Below are 24,828 nucleotides of genomic sequence, written 5' to 3' on the forward strand. Positions count from 1 at the left end.
ACCCAGAAAATTTGGGGTGGGGGGTGTAGTTTTATACCCCAAATGAAGACTAAGTAACAAATTTCAGCCATTTCGATATGATAATGAAGCTAAAACCTTCAAAATACCGAAAATCGGGTGGTACCGTTCTATGGGGGGCAATACCAAACATTCTAGGAGTAATAGAAACTTCTATACCAAATTACAAAGCTCTATCTTAATTGCGAGCTGTATCTTGATTTCAACAGACGGACGGACATGGTTATATCGACTTAGAATTTTACCCTGATCAATAATATATATACTTTATAGGGTCTCCGATGAATATTTCGATGTGTTACAAAGTCGAAGGTCACACTAGAGTGGTTTCATTGAAACTTTTAGGGATTTTTAAATCGAGTTCCCCACTACAGTAACTTCATGATTTTACTCTAGTATGGACATCGACCTAGGAACCCTGGATTTCATGAAATTGTTTCAATGAAACCATCTAGTGTGACCAAGGACAAACGGAATGACAAATTTGTTTATACCCTCCATATTATGGTGGAGGACATAAAAAAGTTCACGCACAAATCGATTTAAAAAACAAGTGAGCCAAGGCTATAGTCGGGTCGGGACCGACTATGTGATACCCTACACCACTACCCCCGGCATAAGCTGTTGACTGGTAAAATTCAAAATATTAAAATGGAAAAGTGGGATGTATGCCAACCATCAATAGGCTTCTTTCTCTGTGAGACGCCCATCAACCCCCAAAATTTCGTGAGGATCCGATCAAAATTCAGACCTGTAGTGTGATTACGCAAAAAATGGAAAAATGGATGCATGACCGACTATTGCGATATCTTTGTTGTTTGACCATCTATGACAACCTACTTCACATCGTTGTAAGGTGATATTTTCTACTTTCCTTGTCAGGTTTTGCTTTCGATATGCCTCTTACAGAAGAGTGATATTCACTTTGAAATAAAACGTTGGCCTTTTCTCCAAATAAGTTTTTTGCCCATTCCGATCCCTGAATATTATCCGACCATCACCAAAATCAATAGGCTTCTTCCTCTGTAGGACCCCCAATAACCCGTTATTTGGCTACCTACGCCAACCTACGTTGCATCAATGATGGGATTTTCTACTTTCATAGTCAGACTCTGCTTTTGGAAAGTCGCCAAAAAAGCTGTGATATTCGTCATTATAACTAAAATCGTAAAAATGAAAATTTGGGTTTAATTTGCGGCTATTGCGATATTTTCGTTGTTTGTCTATCTACGAACACCTCCTTTACATAGTTAGAAAGGTGATATTTTCTACTTTCATTTGCTTTTGGTATACCCCTTATGGAAGCTGATATATTTGCTTTGGAAAAAAAGTTGACTTTTTCTCTAAATAAGCTTTTTGGCCATTCCGACCCCTAAATATTATCTGACCATCACCAAAATCAATAGGCTTCTTCACCTCCGGGACCCTCATCAACACCCAAAATTTGGTGACTATCCGATTAAAATTGCGACCAGTAGCAGTAGGACACACATAGGCAGATCGACTCAGCTCGTCGAGACATTCATTTTGGTATATATAAGTATGGGCCTCCATTGTTTCGATGCGTTACAAACTTTTTGGCCAAAACCAACTTATAATACCCTCCCCACATATTGATGTAGGGTATAAATATTGTTTTATTTATTTCTGCTGGACTTCTTGGTCAGATTTTATTAATGAATAAAACTAATGTTATTTCATTGTTTTCCCCAACGTCTCTTCTTCAGGGGATTTTTTATTTGAATTTTCTATTTTCCGTAAGTGATAAGTGGGGACCTTTATCTCAAAAACGATTAGGAATTTGCCCTTGCTGTCTTTGGCAATATTATAGACCTAAACTAGTAGAACTTATCTTTTGAACAGATCACATAAGAAAAACTCCATCTAGGCCATCAAAATCGATAAAATATAGAAAATTTTACATAATTTCTGGAATTCTGGTCGGTATCAGCTAAACTGTTGGGGTTGAACCAAGTAACATTTTGCAAAATTCTTTAAAACAATGTTCTCAGCAATTCTTCAGAACATTCTAAAACTCTAAAATGCTTATTTCATGTTGTTTCAGCGGTATTTTGTATAATATATTTAACAACACCCATTTCAAATTCTGTTCACACAAGCAATTTATTTTCGCATTTGGGTTTTCACCACGTTATTGACATATATATTAAATTGTTGTTAAAAATATACCAAAAGCAACGTGATAGAGGCATTTCACAACAATGCACAGTGGCCAAATTGCCGAAAAACCTGGCCAAAAATGTAAAACAATTATATCAATTTACACTAAATAGTGTAAAATATTGTTTATAGGACCCCATTGCGTGTAGTTATGGATAAATATATACGGTTCTTGTTTAGTAAGTAGGCATAAAAGCAGATGAAATATTTGTTTTTATAATTGTAATGAAACGTATGTGAATCGAATTTAAAATGTTCAGTGTCCCCAACGAGGTCCGCGTTTTTTAATAATTGATGTCCGTACTTGTTGATTTTTTCAAGGTCAATTTTCACAATAAATGATGAAAATAGTTGTGAGTAACATCGAGTTGGGCTGTTTAACTTATTATTTCATAAAAAGGGGAAGACTTTTTTACCAATTTCCATCGAAACATCCTGCACTTTGCGTTTTTATGTGACATTTTGTCTTGCAGATACATATATACACATTTTCGTTGATTTAGAATGTCAGGGTAACTTCCTGGCGTTTCGGTAAAATTTAGAGTTTTGATGTATTCTAGGACCTATAGTAAAATTGTATGGTGAACAAATTTCTAGAATATATCTAGAAATATTTTATCTGATACGATCACATCTTATAAGAGATTTTAAAGATTTGTGGAAAAAGGGAACAAAAAGACCCCTTTTATGACTCACAGGAGGTTTAATTTTTTTTAAGAAAAATATTCCTCGCATTCTTGTCAGTAAAGTTGCCAAAGGCACTATGTGCGAGGATTCCACTCAAATATTTCCAGCACTGTAGAAATGGCTGAAGCTTGCAGCGCTATTTAAGTTTCTTGTTTTTTTTTTTTTTTTTTTTGAGAAATTTATACCGATATTTCCTTGGTATATAGTACAAATAGGAGAACATGTTTGTCTTTGACGCCTTTCTTTTAATATGAAGTTTTGTATGACAATTTTGCCAAAGCTCACATAAAGTACGGCCTTAACCCTAAAATTTGTTTTTAATTTTGCATATTTCTGGAGTTTAGTAAGATGTAGAGTTTTGGTGTATTCTAAGACCTATAGCAAAAATTGATGGCGAACAAATTTGTAGAATATTTTGATCTGATGCGATCACATTTTATAGGAGAAGGGACCAAAAAGACCCTGTAATGACATAAGAACCCAAGGTTAGTTTTAAGTCCATTCATTTCTAGAGTTTTGGCCAGGTTTTTCGTAAAATTTGCCACTGTGCAATGGCATGTTCTGAAGAGCTGTGTATTACATTCCAGCAATATTTGTTTTTTCAAATGAAAACCTTAAGAAAAAATTAACAGTTTCGGAGATATGGTGCGAAATGTATACAAATTATGGAATTTTTAGATATGTTATAAAATTTGAGGCAATAAATGTAGTTTTTCGAATTCATTATTTCTCCAAATATTTTATTCTTGGCCTTATCTACAAATTTGATTCAGAGGTCAGAAGATTCGCATTGATTTCAGAGATATAACCCCGAATTGCTTTAAAAAATCAATATTTAACCATGTTAAGAAGAACGGCATTATTGCATACTTGAATTTTTCACAATAAATAAATCTTCAGCTCTGTATATAGTCCGGTCAAAATAGACATTGAAATAGCAAAAATTCCCACAGAGCTGAATTTTGGTGAAGAGCTAGTGTTTGCCATTAGAAGCAGCGTCCTAAAAGTCCCCATCGATCCCATGTGTGCAAAAAAAATTATTCGGGGTCAAAGGTCAAATTTTAAGGGTTTTTTAGGTTTTCGGATTTATTTTTTGAAAACGGTTGATCTAATCAAAAAGTGACTAAAGTAAATATTGTAGACAGGAAAATTGTCTACAAGTTTGACTTTTATAATTTTTTTCCTAGGAGGAACCATACTTGAGATATAGCTGTTCTAAAAAACACATGATTTTTATGCACTTATAAGGGAAATATGCACATATTCAGACGAACCGGCTAAAATAAGCGAAGTAATCGGGTCTGTCCCCCAAAAAATATATATTTTCTTGAAGAGCGAAATTATAGCTATCTTCTAAAAAATAATCCAACAAAATCGGAGCGTGTTTAGTAGAGTTATTCAATGTTAGAGTCATTTTATGCGAAAATAGCCCATTTAACCTACATGTATAAGCGAAAATAGCCCATTTAACCTACATGTATAATCGAAAGCCCAACGGGAACGACCCTAACGAAAACTCTCCGATTTTTTTCAAGTTTTATCCGAAGGTAGGGTTTGTTGCGCTGATTACGGAAATGTATAATTTTCAACGGTTGCGAATCCGGTTCGCCGGTAATTCGACCCGAAAGGCCAAATTTAAAAACCGGGTTAGACCCGGTTCTACCGAACCGATTACTGCAAAGTGGATATCGTTTGAAAGCTTACGGAAGTATCTAACACATGGTGTCGTTACTTTAACCGGTTCGCCTCATAATGTACTTACGCGGCTAATTCTTTATTTGACCTTTAGATCGCGATATCTCGAAAATGGTAAGTCTTTTTTAAGAATCATAAAGACCACTCTTGTAGACAATTATTGAATCTACAACTTTTACTTTAGCCGGCTTTTGCTAAGTCTTACCGTTTTTGAGAAAAATTAAAAAAAACTGAATAATGCCTCCAAAATGACCTTTGACCCCGAATAACTTGTTTTGCACACATGGGATCGATAGGGACTTTTAGGACGTTGCTTCTAATGGCTAACCCTAGCTCTCCACCAAAATTCAGCTTTGTGGGAATTTTTGCTATTTCCCCCTTATACGCGTGTCTATTTTGACCGGGCTAATATTCCTTAGTTTGAAAAATCTGGAGGTTTGATGAAAATTAATCTTTACAATAAAAACTTCGAACTGTTTTAAAGATGTTCTTAAAGAACGTGATGCTTTAATCTGAGAAGCCCTTATTTCTATTTATAGTTAGTCTTCTTATTTATAGTTAGTCCTCTTATTAAAGTACTACGGTACTTTCAGCACCCTTTCTGTAGGAAGGGGTCGTTCTGAGCAGAATTTCTAAAAGAAAGCTTACTTCCGAGCAACCTTTTTGTAAGAAGGGGTCATTCTGAACACTTATTGTATACGAAAGGCTCATTCTTCGCACCGTTTCTGTAAAAAAGGCTCCTTCTCAGCACCATTTCTATTAGGAGGGATCTTTCTGAGCTCCCTCTCAATATGAAAGAGTCCTTATGAGCACCCATTCCCATTTTTATAACATAACATTAATATATTTTGCCCCAGCGTCATAAAGGCTTTGTTGGGACGTTATAAATATAGTTACTTTATCAGACTGTGTATAAAGTTCATTCAAGAATTACTTTATAAACAATAAAAATGTATATATAATATTTATTAAAAAAATACACCATTTAGAGCACCCGTTTCATAAGAAAGCGCCCTATAGAACACATGTTCTATAAGAAAGGGTCCTTGTATAGCACTCTTTCTAAAAGAAAGGGACCTATAGAGCCTCGGCTTTGCCGAATTAGACATTCCCTCAGGCTCACAGTGGGAAAAAAATACCGATCTAGCGTGCAGAAAATTAAAAAATAAACTTGAAGGAAACTATGAAATGCTAGTAAAGTATTAAACTAGAGTGTTGACTGTACTCAACGGCATATCGATGTCTTACTTCCTCAACCTCGTATCTTAAAAAAATAAATGTTCGAAGAGAGATAAAAAACGATAATTTTGGATACATCGGGGGTTTAGGAAAAAAGTTTTGCCGCAGTTATTAGAAGGCCGGGTACTGTAAACAAGCTTAAATGCAATTATTAGGGAAATAATTGCATTTAAGCTTGTTTACAATTTTAATGGACGGACACACATCGCTAAATCGCTTTATCTCGTCGAGATATGCATTTTGGCATACCAAATAAGGTGTCTAGGACGAATATTTCGTAGTGTGACATAAACTTTTGGAGAGACAATATGTAGCATGGGATAAAAATGTGTTTCTCTACATAGAATTGATTATATATTAGGCAGTAGGCCCGTTATCTAGCAAACACTTTATTGCAATTTACATCAGAGGAAAGGTCAGTAGTTTCTTCCATATGTTGGCTACTTTGCGAAATATATATGTCCTCAAGGAATTAAAATATCGACCAAACATTAAATTTTTATATTTTTCATACAAAAGTAATGGTCCATTTCACCCGATAAAGAATATCAGATCATCATTCAAAATTGTAGGCATCTTTTTCGACCTATACTCTTACCCGGTGCAAAATTTCGTGAATATTGATGTATAATTGCGACTTCTAGCGAGTTTACTATTACACTACAAACAAATAACGGAATATATTAGACTGTAACTCTGTTATCTGATCATACACACCAACATAATTAACATCAATTGAAAGGTCAAGCGTTCCACTTTCAAGTATATCTCACTTGTCCGGAATGTCACTTCCAGGAATTAAGATGTAAGCTGTATATTAAAAATTTGTACAATTTTCACATAAAAGTTTTGGTCCATTTAACCCTCTAAATATTATCCGATCGCCATCTCAAATTGCAAGCTTCTCCTATGTGATATACTCTTACCTTATTTAAAATTACGCGTTGATCGGACTATTATTGAGTCCTACAGAGCCGCTAGAAAATTGGATAAATATTATGTTTTTGGTCCATTTCACCCGCTAAATATTTCACGATCATCACCAATAAGAATAGGGATCTATTCTGATATGAACCCGACCTCCATACAAAATTCCGTGATGATCGGTCCATAATTGCGGTCTGGAGCGTGTTTACAACTTATAATGGACAGACGGACGGACGGACACACATATCAAAATCGCTTTATCTCGTCGAGATATGAAGATTGGTATACCACATTGGGGGTCTCCGACGAATATTTCGCGATGTTACATGGATTTTTACCAAAACAAACTTATAAAAATACCACGACTAAAAAGGTGTCGACAAAAGAACCAAACCCAATACGTACTTTTTCCTCCAAAAACTGCCCACATTTTCCTCCGAATAATTTACTTTCAAAAGATTCCCAATTACTATTCAAGGTTTTTTATAGGCATCGTCCTAGCAGAACATTTAGAAAACACAGTTTTTTTTTGTATGAGGCAAACCTTTAGCATAAATTGTGATATTCAGCTATGGAAAGTCAAATACCGATGACAAAACCGAAATCCTTTTTCCCAACAATTATTTCAGAATTTTGTGATGTTGTTTCCAGAAAGTAAAAAAATTCCCGAAAAATTTTAGGGCATTTTGGAATTTTGTGCCTTTTTTCTTGAGATTTGTTGACGTTCCGAATAAATGGCAATAAATTTAATGATATATTTCCTTTCCATAGAGAAATCGAAGAGCCAAATTTCAGCTGATCCGGTTCAAAATTTGGCAACAGCAAAATATTGTTCAATTTACAGCTAATTCGGTTGGAAAATTAAACTAAAATCTATATACCTTCTTTAGCCACAAGGACGAGGATATAAAAATGAGGGAGAGCCTGCGATAAAACCAATTAAAACCAAAGCTGATGATATATGTAAATATGAGGGAGAGCTTGCGATAAAACCAATTAAAGGTATGTCGTCCAGTTGACAAGTTCATCTATTTTATTTCAAAATTCGGCATATTATCAATGACGACTCTGAAATTTACTATTGCCAAAAATGCTTTGTAGGATTCCAAGTGAGGACCTAAAAGTTTGAAAATTGTACACAGCTCATCAAAACTAGACAAATACCAATAAAAAAACCCTGAACTCTTTGGAAAATAATATCCAATACCAATTTTATCAGGGTCTTCTAAGAAAAACCTTTTATTAATTATTTCAATTAAAAGAAATCAAAATTTTAGGTATATTTCAGCAATAAATATAAATAATATATTTAAAGCAACTTTTTCTCACTCGGATTTTAATTTTACAAAAAATGTTCCAAACGCATAACTCCATTTTATGGTGGCGATAAAGTATATCATCTGTGATGGACAGTATCACCAATCACATTAATCGGACTATGGTTATTATCATCATTACACACAGAAATATTTAGTAAGTATTTGAATTGGTATTCAGCGTTTATACATTTTCTATATTTTTTGGAAATTCCAAATAATGTATCACTCAAACACATTTAGATGGAAATTAATTGTGATCGTGTTGTTATACTTAGAGAAGTTCATATTCTTCCTTTGTAAAAAAATACACCTGCTTTGTGTTTCGTTACTAATTAATTGATACTCATTTCTGTTTGATTTGTGTAATTGTTATTTGCTTAGCATTTTTTTTTTTGTTTGAAACGAAACTTGTCAAAATTTATCGATTCATTCGAGCCTTTCATATTTATTAGTTATTGCTGTTGTTATTATTTTACGTGTTTTACTTTTGATATTCGACGAATGATTAGTAGTTGTTATTTGTAATTTGTTGTTTGGTTATTGTAATTTTCTGTTTTATTTTCTTGTTGGCACTTATTTCGACTATTGTTGTTGTTATTCGAATGGAGCAAACAACTTCATTTGTTTTCATCAATTCATTTATTGGATTAACAACACACTCATGCATGTATTGAGGCACACACACAGACACTCACATCAATTCTTCTATACAAGCTAACATACCCATATACTTGTTGTATCCACAAATACCGATTAGAATTAAGAATATCATACACAAGCCAGCAACAACAACAACAATAACGACGACGACATCAGCACACCGTAATTTAATGGCCGTTATACTCACTTACGCATTTAAATAATTACACTACAACAGGCGTACAAACACACACGTTCATAATCATGGTTTCCTTTATTTTATATTTATACATGGACATTTGTATATGTGTTGATATGTTTCTTTTTTTTTTCTTTAAATATGTGTGGCGCTTTGTAGGCCTTTTTTTATTATATTTTGCTTGCTCTGCTCTTTTATTTGCATACACGCACGCACTATTGTTAAGCGACCCAAAACTTCTTTACGGCGACAACATTTAAGTTTTCAGCACTTTTTTCAACATTCAAACGCGGCATAAAGCCATTTTTTACCACTTATTTTTTCATGATTCTATTTTTCTTTCATTGTTTTTGTGAAATTTTCTGTTTCCTGTTGAGTTGGGTTAGTTTGGTATTCTTTCGTTTTTAGCCGCCATTTAAACAAAGAAATTGAAAGAAAAAACAGCGAAAAATTCAACACTGGATTTAAGGCCTGAAATTGTATGTCACTCTGGGGTTTTGATATTTGTTGTTGACCACCATTAGTTTTTCATTTATTTTACTGGTAACCGTGGTTAGTTTAGTTTGGCCAATTCGGTTTTTAGGCTAAGTCACCGTTTGTCGGATTTACGTTCGAACAACACGTCTACAATACAGGAACATAAGCAACAAACTGTTGTCACTGACCGAAGTCTTCCCTGACTAAAGTCCCCAAGAAATTCTCTTCGGCAGCAGCAACAAATAACAAGGCAACCACCATCATTAAGCTCGTCCATCGTTCGTTACGACGACTTCTGCTCCGGGTCTTGGTATTATAAACGAGCACAAAAGCTTTTTCGTTTTCTGTTTTCCTCGCATGCAGAAAGAAACATGCAGGATTGCGTTTGACTTACGGAAGGTTAGTTATGAAAAAAGAGAAAACTCTGCATGAGAGCGAGAGAGAAAATTGAAAATTATAGCAAATATAAAGAGTGAATAAAACAGAGTAAATGTCAGTATAAGAGTTTTTGAAAAATGTTGTCATTGTTGTAGCTTTTGTAAACAAAAATGATTAGATTTGGTTTTAATTTGGAAATTTGGTCGCTAAATTCGATTTCGTGTTCAATCTTTAAATTAGGGAAGATGTTCAGTCCACTGAGAATTCCAAATACAGCCTATTTATTCTTGTTCATAATTTTTAGAAGGGGTCCTTTCATTCAGAAAGAGTCTATAGAAGAACCCTTTCTTTCAGAAAGGATCTATAGAAGCACCCTCTCTTTCTGAAAGGGTCTATAGAAGAACCCTTTCTTTCAGAAAGGGTCTATAGAAGAACCCTTTCTTTCTCTAGAACAGGTCTATAAAAGCACCCATTCCTTCTCTAGGACAGGTCTATAGAAGCACCATTTCTTTCATTCAGAAAGGGTCTAAAGAAGCACCCTTTCTTTTTCTCACAAAGGGTCTATGGAAACACCATTTCTTTCAGAAAGGCGAAGCTCTCTTTCTTTGCGAAAGTGTCTATCGAAGCACCCTTTCTCAAGAAACGGGTCTATCGAGGTACCCTTTCTTGAGAAAGGGTCTATCGAAGCACCCTTTTTTAAGAAAGGGTCTATCGAAGCACACTTTTTTAAGAAAGGGTCTATCGAAGCACCCTTTTTTAAGAAAGGGTCTATCGAAGCACACTTTTTTGAGAAAGGGTCTATAGAAGCACCCATTTTTTCATTCAGAAAGGGTCTATCGAAGCACCCTTTCTTTGAAAAAAGGTCTATCGAAGCACCCTTTCTTTGAGAAAGGGTCTATCGAAGCACCCTTTCTTTGAGAAAGGGTCTATCGAAGCACCCTTTCTTTGAGAAAGGGTCTATCGAAGCACCCTTTCTTTGAGAAAGGGTCTATCGAAGCACCCTTTCTTTGAGAAAGGGTCTATCGAAGCACCCTTTCTTTGAGAAAGGGTCTATCGAAGCACCCTTTCTTTTAGAAAGGGTCTATCGAAGCACCCTTTCTTTGAGAAAGGGTCTATCGAGGTACCACTTCTTGAAAAAGGGTCTATCGAGGTACCATTTCTAGAGAAAGGGTCTATTTATGCACCGTTTCTTTGAGAAAGGGTCTATAGGAGCACCCTTTTCTCTCAGAAAGGGTCTCGAAGCACCCTTTCTTTTTCTCAGAAAGGGTCTAGAATCACCCTTACTTTCATTCAGAAAGGGTCTAGAAGCACCCTTTCTTTTTCTCAGAAAGGGTCTATGGAAACACCGTTTCTTTCTTTCGGAAAGGCGAAGCACCCCTTCTTTGAGAAAGGGTCTATCGAAAGGTCTTTGAGAAAGGGTCTATCGAAACACCCTTTCCTTGAGAAAGGGTCCATCGAAGCACCCTTTCCCTGAGAAAGGGTCTATCGAAGCACCCTTTCATTGAGAAAGGGTCTATCGAAGCACTCTTTCATTGAGAAAGGGTCTATCGAAGCACCCTTTCTTTGAGAAAGGGTCTATCGAAGCACCCTTTCTTTGAGAAAGGGTCTATCGAAGCACCCTTTTTTGAGAAAGGGTCTATAGGAGCACCCTTTTCTCTCAGAAAGGGTCTCGAAGCACCCTTTCTTTTTCTCAGAAAGGGTCTATGGAAACACCCTTTCTTTCTTTCAGAAAGGCGAAACACCCCTTCTCTGAGAGAGGATCTATCGAAGCACCCTTTCTTTCTTTCAGAAAGGCGAAACACTCCTTCTTGGGGAAAGGGTCTATCGAAGCCAACTTTCTTTGAGAAAGGGTCTATCGAAGCACCCTTTCTTTCTTTCAGAAAGGCGAAACACCCCTTCTTGGAGAAAGGGTCTATCGAAGCCCCCTTTCTTTGAGAAAGGGTCTATCGAAGCCCCCTTTCTTTGAGAAAGGGTCTATCGAAGCCCCCTTTCTTTGAGAAAGGGTCTATCGAAGCCCCCTTTCTTTGAGAAAGGGTCTATCGAAGCCCCCTTTCTTTGAGAAAGGGTCTATCGAAGCCTCATTTCTTTGAGAAAGAGTCTATCGAAGCACCCTTTCTTTGAGAAAGGGTCTATCGAAGCACCCTTTCCTTGAGAAAGGGTCTATCGAGGTACCCTTTCTTGGGAAAGGGTCTACAGAAACACCCTTTTTCTGAGAAAGGGTCTATCGAAGCACCCTTTCATTTAGAAAGGGTCTATCGAAGCACCCTTTCATTGAGAAAGGGTCTATCGAAGCACCCTTTCTTTTAGAAAGGTTCTACAGAAGCACCCTTTCTTTTAGAAAGGTTCTATAGAAGCACCCTTTCTTTTAGAAAGGTTCTATAGAAGCACCCTTTCTTTCAGAAAGGTTCTACAGAAGCACCCTTTCTTTTAGAAAGGTTCTATAGAAGCACCCTTTCTTTTAGAAAGGTTCTACAGAAGCACCCTTTCTTTCATTCAGAAAGGTTCTACATAAGCACCCTTTCTTTTAGAAAGGTTCTATAGAGGGTCTATAGAAGCACCCTTTCTTTCATTCAGAAAGGGTGTATAGAAGCACCCTTTCTTATATTCAGAAAGGGTCTATGGAAACACCCTTTCTTTCTTTCAGAAAGGCGAAGCACCCCTTCTTTGAGAAAGGGTCTATCGAAAGGTCTTTGAGAAAGGGTCTATCGAAAGGTCTTTGAAAAAGGGTATATCGAAGCACCCTTTCTTTGAGAAAGGGTCTATCGAAGCACCCTTTCTTTGAGAAAGGGTCTATCGAAGCACCCTTTCTTTGAGAAAGGGTCTATCGAAGCACCCTTTCTTTGAGAAAGGGTCTATCGAAGCACCCTTTCTTTGAGAAAGGGTCTATCGAAGCACCCTTTCTTTGAGAAAGGGTCTATCGAAGCACCCTTTCTTTGAGAAAGGGTCTATCGAAGCACCATTTCTTTGAGAAAGGGTCTATCGAAGCACCATTTCTTTGAGAAAGGGTCTATCGAAGCACCCTTTCTTTGAGAAAGGGTCTATCGAAGCACCCTTTCTTTGAGAAAGGGTCTATCGAAGCACCCTTTCTTGGAGAAAGGGTCTATCGAAGCCCCCTTTCTTTGAGAAAGGGTCAATCGAAGCCCCCTTTCTTTGAGAAAGGGTCTATCGAAGCAACCTTTCTTTGAGAAAGGGTCTATCGAAGCCCCCTTTCTTTGAGAAAGGGTCTATCGAAGCCCCCTTTCTTTGAGAAAGGGTCTATCGAAGTCCCCTTTCTATGAGAAAGGGTCAATCGAAGCCCCTTTCTTTGAGAAAGGGTCTATCGAAGCAACCTTTCTTTGAAGCCCCCTTTCTTTGAGAAAGGGTCTATCGAAGCCCCCTTTCTTTGAGAAAGGGTCTATCGAAGCCCCCTTTCTTTGAGAAAGGGTCTATCGAAGCACCCTTTCTTTGAGAAAGGGTCTATCGAAGCACCCTTTCTTTGAGAAAGGGTCTATCGAAGCAACCTTTCTTTGAGAAAGGGTCTATCGAAGCACCCTTTCTTTCTTTCAGAAAGGCGAAACACCCCTTCTTGGAGAAAGGGTCTATCGAAGCCCCCTTTCTTTGAGAAAGGGTCAATCGAAGCCCCCTTTCTTTGAGAAAGGGTCTATCGAAGCAACCTTTCTTTGAGAAAGGGTCTATCGAAGCACCCTTTCTTTCTTTCAGAAAGGCGAAACACCCCTTCTTGGGGAAAGGGTCTATCGAAGCCCCCTTTCTTTGAGAAAGGGTCAATCGAAGCCCCCTTTCTTTGAGAAAGGGTCAATCGAAGCCCCCTTTCTTTGAGAAAGGGTCTCGAAGCACCCTTTCTTTTCCTCAGAAAGGGTCTATGGAAACACACTTTCTTTCTTTCAGAAAGGCGAAACACCCCCTTTTTGAGAAAGGGTCTATCGAAGCACCATTTCTTTGTGAAAAGGTCTATCGAAGAACCCTTTCTTTTAGAAAGGGTCTATAGAAGCATCCTTTCTTTCAGAAAGGGTCCTGTAGAAATAGCCTTTCTTTTAGAAAGGGTCCATCGGAGCACATTTTCTTTCGGAAAGGGTTTATCGAAGCTGTGATATCGGGAACAATAAGTCCGTTATATAACCTAAAATGGCAACCCTGCTTTAGCTTTCTCATAAAACCATTGCCAAAGAAAACAAAAGCAAAACACAAAAACAACAATCATTTCTCAGATCCCAGTCAGCATTTTTTGAAAATTTTAATCAAATTCGAGTCTTTTTTGATCCGACTGCACGATTAAAAAGCTAGAATATGAGCTCATTTTCTGATCATAAATGACTCCTTTGTCGGTAGGAAAACATAACCTCAGGCGACTCTTCTAAACAAATCACAAATGAGTCTTTTTCGAGTCGTATTTCAATCATTTATTGGTGTTTTGTTGATTAATTTGGGACCCTTTTTCGAGTCTTTTTAGAGTCATGTTTATAATCATTTATGAGTCTTTAGGGAGTCATTTATGAGTCTTTTTGTTAGACGAAATCAATTAAAAAAATTTTCTTTTTATTCTTCTTTGTTTCTTTCCTTTGTTTTATAGTCTTTTCTGCTTTGTTATGTCTTTTAATTATCCTTTATGTTGCGTTATGTGGCCTGTTGTGTTGTTTTTGTCTGTACCTTTAATATTATACGTTACATTTATATCAAAATTTTGTAGAAAGTGTATATGAGAATTTTATTTTTTTATTTACAACCAAATAAAAATAAAACAAAGCAATCAGTTTTTAATCACCTAACTGTTCAAAATATGATCAGAAGGTACATAATTATAATCACTTTTCAAACACCTGCATGACCCTTTTTTGATTAAGCACTTTTCAATCTTCCAGATGATCAAAATGTGACAATAAATAACAAAAAATGGTCATATTTTAAACACTTCAATGACTAATTTGTGATTGCTACACATTTATTGTTGTATTTTTAATTAAACTCTTTTTAATCATTACAGGGAGTCACTTTCGAGTCCCTTTCTGATCACACAAGCGACTTAATCAATTTTTGATCACCAAAAGGACTCTAAAAAGACTCCTCAATGTGATTTTTGACAAAACAGTCTTCTAAATGCTATCTGGGATTAAAAATTCAACAGTTTAAAGTGATTACATTAAAACTTCAACTACATATCTACCTGGTTTGCAGGAAAAATGCCTTAACATGTGCCACTATTCTTTTATAATACACCATCCCTCTCCTCATTGTTACCCGCACTTTGCACTGTTGCTTTTCACAATGCTGCTGCTGCACATTAAAGCCGCAGGCGCCAAGTGAAAGCACGTTTTATGAAAATGCTTGGGTCATGGATTTATAACCAACATCAAGGCAAGCGAAGGAAGGAAGGCAACGCAGAGTAACTGGCAATTGTTGCTTGCTTTTCTATTTTCGGACATCGTCAGCAATGAGTGAGTGACTGCCACAGACTCCAGAGTATCAAATTACCATTGACGTTACAATGTATGCTTATGAGTGTGTGTTTCTGTGTTTTTCTTATTTCTTTCGTTTCTTCGTTTTTTTTGGGAAACTTAATGCATAGCCAATAGAAGAAAAGATGTTTTTTCATTTCCCCCTTTCCTCCTTTTTTGTTGGGCTTTCTTGTAGCCAAGCATTGGTAACATGTGTTGGTTGGCTTTAGCGTAGCTACGTGTTTGTCATAATAATCATCAAACAAAGGAGAGACAGCCAAGGAGCACCCAGTTATCGTCGTCTTGTTTTGGTGGCCACAGCAGCAGTAGCAGGCAGTAAAAAAACTCATTAAAATTATCGTCTTGTATAGTCACAAGTATTTGTTACTATAACGAATTCCGGAGAACAATATCCTCCATATAAATGCAATTGAAACATTATATGGCAAACACAAGGACACTCACACACACACATACATACACAATGAAAGCACTTCTGTAGAAATTTCCTTCATCACTTATCCAAAAATTGATTTCTATTTCCCTTTAATTACCCAAATATAGAAATTTATTTCTATTGCCGCTTCGTTGAATGGTTGATTGGCTGGTGGCAGTTGTTGTTGTGAAAGTCAAACTTTTGCAGTTACTCTTTTGTACCTTCACTATTGGAATGATTGTTATTGTTTTGTCCCTTTAGGGTAATTTGTAGTAAAAATAATCGAGGCACTATATTACAGGGAAGTTGTAGGATGTGTCCCATAATGTCGCTAAAATATTCACATAACGTAATAATGGATGTCCTAAATCTAAATCTAGTGAAGGATTTATAAATATTACGTGATAATTAAGGAACATCTGAAAATAAATATATTCACATAATTGAGACATTTGTTTCTTTTGTAATTATTACATATTTTCTTTGATGACGTTTCTGACATTCCAGAGGTTATTTCTCCTTATAATCCTTGTGATATGAATACAGGCTGAGAGCAAAACTTTTGTTTTCGAAATCTCATTAAGTCGCTGTGTAATAATAATGTCGTCCTATTATTCAAATATTGTGTCATAAATAGACAGCGGAATCCTATGCAAATGCATATATGGTTAGGATGGTCGTAGAGAAAATCTGATTAGACAGAAACTCGTTTTATTACAAAATAAAACGATTTAGACCCAGAAATTTTTGCATATTTTGCATATCGTGCACATTTTGACATATTTTTACATATTTGCATAAAATGAGCATATGCAAAACCATATGCAGAAATATATACAAGGATTTTTGGTCTAAAAATCCCACCAAATGGCTGAAATGTGTTATTAAGTCTTCGTTAGGGGTATGAAACTTTACACCTGAAATTTGTCCGCATAGGTCCACGTCTTCATATAGCCCCCATAGAACGGTATCTCCCGATTTCCAATATTTTGAAGGTTGTAGCCTCAATATCCCACCGAAATGACTGAAATTTGGTATTTAATCTTCGTTGGGAGTATAAAACTTTCCACCTGAAATTTGTCAATATAGGTCCACGTCTTCACATAGCCCACATAGAACGGTACCTCCCGATTTTCGGTATTTTGAAAGTTGTAGCATCAATATCCCACCGAAATGACTGAAATTTGGTATTTAATCTTCGTTGGGGGTATAAAACTTTCCACCTGAAATTTCTCGGTATAGGTCCACGTCTTCATATAGCCCCCATAGCACGGTACCTCCCGATTTCCGGTATTTTTAAGGTTTTGGCCTCAATATCCCTCCAAATGAAATTTGGTATTAAGTCTTTCTTGGGGGTAAACAACTATCCACCTAAAATTTGTCGGCCTTCATATAGAACGATACCTCCCGATTTCCGCTATTTTCAAGGTTGAGGTTTGGATAATTCTTTTTTTGAAATGTTCGTCATTAACCAATTTAGGTTTTAATGCAAGGAAAAATTGACCACGCCAACTTTTACGCCCACTTTTTTCAATTTTAATCTTTTCTACAAAAACTACTGAACTGATTTTCCCGAAATTGGCTACATATTTGGTTGAATTTCGGAAGGGGCGGGGTAATTCCCCTATACCGTATTTTTTAAAAATGCTATATGTATGCATATACAATAATTACGAATGTATCGGCTTGAAAATTAATTTGCGAGACAATTGTGGTTCTTTCTCCGACCTTACCTATTTTTTAGGACCCAAAGACTTGACTTTTTAAAATATGTTACATCTACAAAACTACTGAACCGATTTTTCTTAAATTGTCAGGGAATGTACAGGGAATGGCCCCCGGTTAAAATAGTATGCATAATTTCTTGAATTTCGAATGGGGCGGTGTGCTTCCCTTTGTCATATTTAAAAAACGCCATATCTTAATGAATAAAAATCAATTGCCGCCATAACCCAACTTAGGTCTTTATGGAAAGAAAATTTTACCACGCCCACTTTTTTCAATTTAAATTTTTTATGCAAAAAGTACTGAAGCGATTTCCTGAAATTGTCAGGAAATGGCACCTGAAAACGGGCTACTTATTTAATTGAATTCCAGAGGGGGTGGGAAACCTCCCCTATGCGATAGTTTTAAAAAACGCTATATTTGCAAAAATTACCCATGTATCGGTTTAAAAATTTACGGATTAATCTACAATCTAGGTACATATTTGGGGCCTAAAGATCCGACCACGCCTGTTTTTTCAAATATGTTATATCTCCAACACTACTGAACCGATATCCATCAAATTTGCCGTTGTTATGTATATTTTATGAATTTCGGAGGAGGTGGGGAACCTTCCCCACGCCTTTCTTTTAAACGCTATATGTATAAGCCAAACTTATGGTTATATCGGTTTCAGCATAATGGGGTTGTGTGTACCCTAGGTACATATTTGGAGCCAAAATACCGGACCCACCCACATTTTTGTAAATATATATTTTGAAAACTGATTTTCAATACATTATTTTTCCAAAACTACTAACCCTAATTTCATGCAATTTACAGAAAACGTTCAGGATTGTCCCGTGGTCCAAAATGCTATATATTTGTAGAGGAATTTCTGGGGCCTTTGGTTTTATAATCCCAATATTTGCTAAACTTATGGTACAACGGCTTCCAACTTAATTTTCGAGACAACACTTTATGCGCCCCCGATCAAGAAAAATGATATATTTACAAATTGCCTTAAATGGTAAGGTTCAACGGCCCATCAGCCATGGAAAACTAAAACATGTAAGTCTCAATAAGCGGGAAAACTCGACTTAACCATTTTTGTAACTTTTATAATTTGTATTTCGCTTTAGGATAAAGACAGAGGACATGGCAATAAATCTTAAGCAGCATCAATGGGCGAAAAATCTGACAGTCCGTAAGAGAAAAAAAGGTTACAGACAAAATCTGTTGATAAATTTAAAATCCTGCTCGGTTTGACAACCGAAGAAGTCAGGTGGAAAATACCTTTTTTTGAATTGTCAAGCTAAAGTCCATAAAAATTTGTCATTAAAACTCATTACGACATGTCAGCAACGCGGACCGGGGTCTGCTAGTTTATAAATAAAAGCAATTATAAACTTAACGTGAAGCTAATTGTGTCGGTCTAGTTTTATTGGAGTTTTGTATAGGTCTGAAGTATATTTATAACAAGTAAAATATATCAGTCGGCTTAGCCGACCGAGATATACCCTCAGCCTATGTGAATTAAAATACTTTTTTCTCGAAAAAAAACGTACGTATTTAGGGGGGTTTCAAAATTTTGGGCGTATGAACTTCCCGACAAAAATATGGACTAGGATAAAAGCTGAAAGCTTCGAGAGTTGCCATGCGCTCCAGCCACTACATATGGTGCCATAGGGATTTTTACACTTTTCTTCGTTCAAATTTGTAAGGTTTTTCCCCACCAAATTCACAGCTCCCCAATCCTAAATTTTGTTCCCCATTTTCGAAAAAATATCCACATTTTGGGGAAAAATCCCCAATACTGGCAACAATGCCACCCATAAAAAATATGTTGGTATCTAAACAAATAAAATTGAGATATGTTTATATTCCCAGAATAGTTAAAGATATTTTTGCAAGATCGTATTTGGTTCGAGTTGCGAGAAGTTGGAATGTACTTCCTCTTGAACTACGTGTTTTTTCTCATAGCAACAATGTTTTTCGTTTGAAAGTTCTTCAATTTTTTCAAAGGCCTGATAGTTATCGCTAATTGTATAGAGAGTTGCCGCTTATTGGACATTCTTATATCATAGTATTTATATAAATACATATTTTTTATGGCTGGGGAGCCGCACTTGTTTTTTTTTTCATTTTTGAAGAATTAAAAGTAATTAAATATATTTAAATTTTAGTAATAATTATGAGTATTGTAAATACATTAAACTCAGGATATATTATTTGTTGTTAATTGATACATTTATTGGCCTTTTGGCTTTGTATCACAAATGAATTTTTGAAATAAATAAATAAAATGTTGCAAACATATATTTGTTTGGACACAAACAATTTTTTTTGGATCTAAACATATATTTGTTTGCAACCAATCCCAAAGAAATATTTGTTTGGATCCAAACATATTTCTAAAAGCCTTTTCAGATAAGCACCTTATATGATTTCGTTTTACGAAATCCTAAAAATAAATGAAGTTTATTTACATTGGCTTTTTGAGTCATTTCTTTACACATACACACGCACGCAATCCCCCCATACCAAGTGCGGATATTATTCGAATGTCCGGCACAATCTGTTTTTGTGCTAATGTAAAAACCCTATAACATATATTTTTCTGCGTGTGGGTATTTACATTTGGGTTCTTAACCAATTCCCATTTTTAGTCATGTGACTTCCAAATTTTGGTATGATCGAATGTTGTAGACCTCACCTATATTAAGACGAAATCAGTTTTAGACAATTTGGAGTTGATTTGCCGATTTTCTATTTTTTTATAAATTGAAAAAGTATTCCAATTTCAGAATTCCATTTCTAAACGTCGTTATCTCAACGCTACCAACCAACAATGAGCCTTATAGTAAATTTCAGGTTTCCTTCATCCATTACCATTGAAATATTTTTGAAAGCTAAATTAAGGGTCGATTGTGGATTGCAACTCAACCGTGGTTGCGTTGCCAGAAGAAAATATCATATAATTAAAATAAGTGAAACGTAAGATTTTTTTTGTCAAATTCATTCAATATCAGTGTTTTGAAACATTAGCTATTAATTTAATTGTAAAAACGTATCAATTTCAATTCGGAAATTTATGTTATTAAATTTGTTGTTGGCAACACAACTGGGCTGACTTCTGTATCGTCAGTTGCTTTACCAATGCCTGAAAATCTGCGAAGTATTATGTTTCTTAACGCCGTCGTATTTAACAACTGCGAAGCTACGTGTTTCAAAACTTGAAAAATACACATTTGTAACGCAGGTAAAAATCAAACATGTATCATTTTTATTTCTTATGAATTTAGTTGCATTTTCGAGGAACAATGTATGAGTATGCAACTGAAATATTTTGACGAAGTTTAAACAACACAAAGCAATTGACGATACGGAAGTCAGCCCTGTAGTTGGATTTCAATCAATAATCGAACCCTAAGTACGTTTTTGCAATTATAGTTCTTTGCTTTAAAAATAAGAACATGAAAAGTTTTGTCAAGGTATACAAAAAAATTATGAAAAAGACCCGATCTCCTTATCTCAAACCTACACAGAAAAACCATTCTTATATCAAATTTCAGAATTCTATCTCTATCCGTTTAACCGATACTAATTGGTATCATTTCGTACATTTCATAATCTTATATTACATATTTCCAAAACCTCATCTATAACTCAACTCCATCAAGTATCGAAACATATCCGTTTACCCAATACCTAGACCCAAATTTGTTACCATTTAGCACTTTTAGTACACATAAGAACATATTTCCAAAACCACCTCTTTATGTCGATCCTAGCCATCAAAAGTGATCGTAATACCAAATTATAAAGTACCAACGTTCACAAAAATAGAGATTGTACCGATTTTAGTACCATTTAGTTCTGCAAACATTCCAGAAGGGACAAGGGAGACTTCTCTCATATCAATGAGTGCACCCCGCTTCATATTTGGTCAATGAGTACTTCTATAGTACCCTTTCTGAAAGAACAGGTGCTTCTATAGACCCTTTCTAAAAGAAAGGTTGCTTCTACAAATACTTTCTGAAAGAAAGGGTGCTTCTATAGACCATCTCTAAATGGAAGGGTGCTTCTATAACCCCTTTCTAAAAGAAAGTTTGCTTCTATAGCTCCTTTTTAAAAGAAAGTTTGCTTCTACAGATACTTTCTGAATGAATTGGTGCTTCTATAAACACTTTCTGAAAGAAAGGATGCTTCTATAGACCCCTTCTAAAAGAAAGGGTGCTCCTATAGAACCTTTCTAAAATAAATGGTGCTTCTATATACCCTTTCTGAAAGAAGAGGTGCTTCTATAGACCCTTTCTAAAAGAAAGTTTGCTTCTACAGTGTTTCTATAGACCCTTTCTGAAAGAAATAATGCTTCTATAGACCCTTTCTAAAAGAAAGTTTGCTTCTGCAGTGCTTCTATAGACCCTTTCTGAAGAAAAGGATGCTTCTATAGACCCATTCTAAAAGAAAGGGTGTTTCTATATACCCTTCCTGAAAGAAGAGGCGTTTCTATAGACCCTTTCTAAATGAAAGTTTGCTTCTACAGATACTTTCTGAAAGAATGGGTGCTTCTATAGACCCTTTCTGAAAGAATGGGTGCTTCTATAGACCCTTTCTAAAAGAAAGGGTGATTCTATATACCCTTTCTGCAAGAAGAGGTGCTTCAATAGACCTTTTCTGAAAGAAGAGGTGCTTCTATAGACCCTTTCCGAAAGATGAGGGTGCTAAAAGAAAGGGTGCTTCTATCGACACCTTCTGAATGAAAGGGTGTTTCTATAGACCCTTTCTGAAAGAAAGTGTACTTTATAGACCCTTTCTGAAAGAAAGGGTGCTTCTTTAGATCCTTTCTAAAAGAAAGGGTGCTTCTTTAGACCCTTTCTGAAAGAAAGCGTGCTTCCATAGACCCTTTTTGAAAGAAAAGGTGCTTCTATAGATCCTTTCTAAAGGAAAGGGTGCTTCTAGAGATACTTTCTGAAAGAATTGGTGCTTCTATAGACACTTTCTGAAAGAAAGGATGCTTCTATATACCCTTTCTGAAAGAAAGGCTGTTTCTATATACCCTTCTTAAATGAAAAGGTGCTTCCATAAACACTTTTTGAAAGAAAAGGTGCTTCCATAAACACTTTTTGAAAGAAAATGTGCTTCTATAGAACTTTCCTGAAAGAAAGGGTGCTTGAATTAACCCTTCTGAAAGAAAGGGTGCTTCAATGAACCCTTCTGAAAGAAAGGGTGCTTCAATGAACCCTTCTGAAAGAAAGGGTGCTTCAATGAACCCTTCTGAAAGAAAGGGTGCTTCAATGAACCCTTCTGAAAGAAAGCGTACTTCTATAGACCCTTTCTGAAAGAAAGGTTGCTTCTTTTGACGTTTTTCTGGTAGAAACGTTGATTCTATTGACTCTTTCTGAAAGAAAGGGTGCTTAACACTAATTTTAGATCACATTTTTTAAATTTATTCATTCTATTTATTCATATACAGTGCCGGTAAAAATAATAGCACCGCTATGCATATTTCCAATAATATTGTTATATTTCTCATATTATTAAAATTATTTTGTTGACACGTCGTTGAAACTTTGTAGTGAGAGTATACTCTTTGAGCAAAATAATATTTCCTGTATATTACTACCTGATGTAATTTTATAAGATAAGTAGTTCAGGTAAATCGAAAATTCTGAGGTAAAAATAATAGCACCGATCTTGGTTTCCATTAGTTAACTAGCGTTTTGAAGGGTTTATCAGTAAAACTTTTTTCTTTGCAAGCTTGTATCGATAAACAATTTTAAAAAATTAATTTTAAACAGATAAAAATTGACCAAAAATTGTAGGATTTGCCTAACAAACCACGGCACTTTTTAAATAAGGCATGTTTAAAAAAGGATGGTTTATGAAGTCAAATTATACACTAAATGTGAGCATATCATTTTTTAATCCGATGAGGGATATCCTTGGTCCCAAATTCAACAAAAAAGTTTTAAGTACATGTCGAAAACCCTCAAAAAAATAAAATAATTGAAATTATTATTTGAAAAGGCGAGGGGAGATATATTTAAGATCAGCTATCTTGCTCCAATAAGGACATGGAAATAAAGTTGTGCATGGACAATTTTAGGGAACAGTCCATAGAACATCTTTGCATCCGTATGTTCCATGAAAGCGTCCAATCTTATCTTTACTGCATGGTGCAACGGAAATAATAACTTTTATAAAATGTCAAGTAATTCTGCCTACGAATTAACTAAATGATATCTTCGGGAATGGGGCGTAAAAATTATTTTATTGTTCAGAGTAGGTTCTCATAACGACGGCGGAAGACCCATAAATTCTGGTTATAACTTATTTCTCACTTTCAAACAAATCCAGGCTTGGGGGATTTGGTGTATCAGTCAGATTACACACACCCATTTTGGTATGGATGTAAAACTGAAGTATAAAACGTCTTTGGATCTAACTATTCTTGTAAAATTCACACAAAATTGAAATTAGAAAGCGTGAATAGAAAGCGTGATTTTTATTAAATTTCAGGACAATGAGACCCAGGATAATGTCGATAAATACGAAACATTGTGAATTGCGAAATGATTCAAGGGTTATTAAGTTAAGGTAATGGCGTGTCCTATTCAGTTTTTATAACATAGGCCAACAGAAAATGATCTGGAATTATAGATCCGATTAAAATACGATAAACAAAACAAATGGTCTAGTATTTTTCACAAAATTTTTGGAAAATATCTTCAAAAAACTATGTTAGGACATGGAGTCTCGGTTTGTTCTCGATTTAGTATTGTTATTGTTAATAAATTATATTACATTTAATATTTGAATGTCTAGTATTCATTTATTAACGCTTTATATGAAATCAATCAATATTTACACCAATACATTCATCAAAGACCCAGATTTAAGAAATAGTGCTATTATTTTTACCGGCAAAAAATTTAGTATTTTAGGCATTTTGCTTATAACTTTTATAAAATGTAAGTTAATTGATTCGACATTTCTTTAATTTAAAATTACGCAGAGTGCACTTTTCCTAAATGCACTGAACCGCTTTATTCAATAAGGTAATAGTAGAGAAAATAGACTAGAAACACGAATATAGGCCACGGTGCTATTATTTTTCCCGAAGTTGTATGTACATTAATACATAATTTACAATTTACTGAATTATTTATTAATAAAATATTTTAAAATGTCTCTAAATTTTTATTTGACAGGAGTCTTCATATTGAAAGGAATTGAGGCGTTACTACCACTAAACAGTAATTGTTACAAAACAGTCTTACCTTTGACTATTGAATTTGTGTAACTTTAATTTTTAAAAATAAAAAATAAATTGAAATTATTTTTCTTCTTGTATTGCAACAAATATTTAAAAATTGTTTTCCCTTTAAAATCATTAAAAACAATTGTTCCGTTTCGTTCGATGCCATCGAAAAATCGAGTTTGCCGCTTAAGTTTTCTTAAGAAATCTGAAAATGTACCAGGCGAACAGATAGA

The 24,828-nt window shown here is 35.3% G+C and overlaps 1 protein-coding gene and 1 long non-coding RNA gene across 5 annotated transcripts in view; one reads left to right on the top strand and one right to left on the bottom strand.

The window, feature by feature from the left end:
• Window positions 1–9,683, bottom strand: part of LOC141401067 (uncharacterized) — a 123,658-nt gene extending 113,975 nt beyond the window's left edge. For 2 of the 3 annotated variants that reach the window (XM_073980896.1, XM_073980894.1), the window contains exon 1: window positions 8,790–9,638. The gene's annotated coding sequence lies outside the window, so the exon portion shown is untranslated. Of the gene's footprint in view, window positions 1–8,789 lie in introns of all 3 variants that reach the window. The other variant, XM_073980895.1, reaches the window with a different exon arrangement.
• LOC141401071 (uncharacterized) overlaps window positions 1–18,528 on the top strand; it is a 184,230-nt gene extending 165,702 nt beyond the window's left edge. The window contains exons 4-5 of one of the 2 annotated variants that reach the window (XR_012412263.1): window positions 18,172–18,399; window positions 18,471–18,528. This is a non-coding gene — a long non-coding RNA (uncharacterized lncRNA). Of the gene's footprint in view, window positions 1–7,637; window positions 7,775–18,171; window positions 18,400–18,470 lie in introns of those variants that run through there. The other variant, XR_012412264.1, reaches the window with a different exon arrangement.
• Window positions 18,529–24,828: the final 6,300 nt, after the last annotated feature.

This window comes from Musca autumnalis, unplaced genomic scaffold (assembly GCF_047663935.1).
Source record: "Musca autumnalis isolate F117 unplaced genomic scaffold, ASM4766393v1 scaffold_4, whole genome shotgun sequence".
In the NCBI taxonomy this organism is placed as follows: domain Eukaryota; kingdom Metazoa; phylum Arthropoda; class Insecta; order Diptera; family Muscidae; genus Musca; species Musca autumnalis.